The sequence below is a fragment of the Salmo salar genome, unplaced genomic scaffold (assembly GCF_905237065.1).
Source record: "Salmo salar unplaced genomic scaffold, Ssal_v3.1, whole genome shotgun sequence".
Taxonomy (NCBI): domain Eukaryota; kingdom Metazoa; phylum Chordata; class Actinopteri; order Salmoniformes; family Salmonidae; genus Salmo; species Salmo salar.
In genome coordinates, this window is record NW_025548564.1 from 49888 (window position 1) to 52660 (window position 2773).

The following is a 2773-nucleotide window of genomic DNA, read 5'->3' on the forward strand; positions in this document are numbered from 1 at the left end:
CTATGGGCTAGGTGGGACGCTTGCGTCCCACCTACGTAACAGCCACTGCCAGCCTGTGGCGCGATTTTCAAAACCTTAAAAATCCTATTACTTCAATTTCTCAAACATATGACTATTTTACCGCCATTTAAAGACAAGACTCTCGTTAATCTAACCACACTGTCCGATTTCAAAAAGGCTTTACAACGAAAGCAAAACATTAGATTGTCAGCAGAGTACCAAGCCAGAAATAATCAGACACCCATTTTTCAAGCCAGCATATAATGTCACCAAAACCCAGAAGACAGCTAAATGCAGCACTCACCTTTGATGATGATCTTCATCAGATGACAACCCTAGGACATTATGTTATACAATACATGCATGTTTTGTTCAATCAAGTTCATATTTATATCAAAAACCAGCTTTTTACATTAGCATGTGACGTTCAGAACTAGCATACCCCCGCAAACTTCCGGGGAATTCGCTAACATTTTACTAAATTACTCACGATAAACGTTCACAAAAAGCATAACAATTATTTTAAGAATTATAGATACAGACCTCCTCTATGCACTCGATATGTGCGATTTTAAAATAGCTTTTTGGTGAAAGCACATTTTGCAATATTCTAAGTACATAGCCCAGGCATCACGGGCTCGCTATTTAGACACCCGGCAAGTTTAGCACTCACCATAATCATATTTACTATTATAAAAGTTTGATTACCTTTTGTTGTCTTCGTCAGAATGCACACCCAGGACTGCTACTTCAATAACAAATGTTGGTTTGGTCCAAAATAATCCATCGTTATATCCGAATAGCGGCGTTTTGTTCGTGCGTTCCAGACACTATCCGAAATAGTAAAGAAGTGTCGCGCGCATGGCGCAATTCGTGACAATAAAATTCTAAATATTCCATTACCGTACTTCGAAGCACGTTAGAGCAGAGATCCTTAGTAAATGATAGAGATGGAAAAGAAGTTCAACAAATGGTCAGACAGGCCACTTCCTGTAAAGGAATCTCTCAGGTTTTGACCTGCCATTTGAGTTCTGTTATACTCACAGACACCATTCAAACAGTTTTAGAAAATTTAGGGTGTTTTCTATCCATATGTAATAAGTATATGCATATTCTAGTTACTGGGTAGGAGTGGTAACCAGATTAAATTGGGTATGTTTTTTATCCAGCCGTGTCAATGCTGCCCCCTAGCCCTAACCGGTTAAAAGATTTAGATGCACTATTGTAAAGTGGTTGTTCCACTGGATATTATAAGGTGAATGCACCAATTTGTAAGTCGCTCTGGATAAGAGCGTCTGCTAAATGACTTAAATGTTAAATGTTAAATCTGTGTGTATATCTAAAAAAAAATGTACATGTATTTTATCTGGACATGGGGTTCACAACTCTGTATATAGTCTGTCTGTATATCTAAAATATTTTTTACATGTATTTTATCTAGACATGGGGTTCCCAACTGTGTATATAATCTGTCTGTATATCTAAAATATTTTTTACATGTATTTTATCTAGACATGGGTTTCACAACTCTGTATATAATCTGTGTCTGTGTCTTCACAGTCCTTCTGATTCTGACTGGGAGCCCCCACTGCCAAGGTGCCCATCCCCCACAGGAGCTGAATCAGCTAGCCGGACCCCTGCTGTCTCCGGCTCCACACCTACCCCCACCCGGCTAGGTGTGAAGTCTGTGACAAAGAAACGGAGATGGGGCAAAGCTAAACCAGCAATCAGAGAGGAGGAGGGTCGTTGGCACTCTGTGACGGTGGAGGATGTGGGCCCACCACCTCCAATATTCAGACCTAAAAGGCCACCAGGACCTCAGCTGGACATGACCTCCAACTACAGCCCCATGCAACTTTTTCAACTGTTTTTTACATCTTCAGTGATTGATTCCCTTGTCTTGAACACTAATAAATATGGTGCTAAGAAGCAGGCAGGCAAAAAAGAGGCATGGAAGCCTATTTCCATGTCAGATATTTTTTGTTATTTGTCAATGGTCATATACATGGGTCTAGTGAAGCTGAAAACCCTGAAACAGTATTGGAAAACTGCACCCCTCTATCAACTGCCTTTCCCCTCCACTGTCATGTCGTGCAAAAGGTTTCTGACAATCTCATGGGCGCTTCATATCAGTGACCCAGAAGTTGACGGGGACAACAAGAAGCGAGGCACAGCAGGGTATGATAGGCTCTGCAAAATTAAACCTCTCTACCGCAGTATGGTTGAGGCCTGCAAGACCTATTTTCAGCCCGCCCAGAACCTTTCCATTGATGAGAGGATGGTAGCCTCAAAGGCCAGAATCAGACTAAAACAGTACATGCGTAACAAGCCAACCAAGTGGGGTTACAAACTGTTTGTTTTGGCTGATTCTGCGTGTGCATACACATGCAATTTTTTTGTTAATGAGGGGAAGAGCTGTTTTGCGACCGGTAAGGGACTCAGCTATGATTCTGTCATGGCATTATTGGATTTTCAACTGCTGGGGAAGGGCTACAAACTGTTTGTGGACAATTTCTACACAAGCCCTACCCTGTTCACAGACCTGAGGAAGCTGGAGGTGTGGGCTTGTGGCACCATTCGGCCCAACAGAGTGGGCTTTCCAAAAACCAAGGAGAACGACATGCCTAAGCGGGCTGAGCGGGGTACCATGCGGTGGATTCGCGAAGATGGCCTGCTCTTTGTGGAGTGGATGGATACCAGGGAGGTGGTCATGTGCTCCAGTATCCACAAGTCCTTCAGCGAGATCACGTCGTCAGGCGTGTGAAGGGCGCTA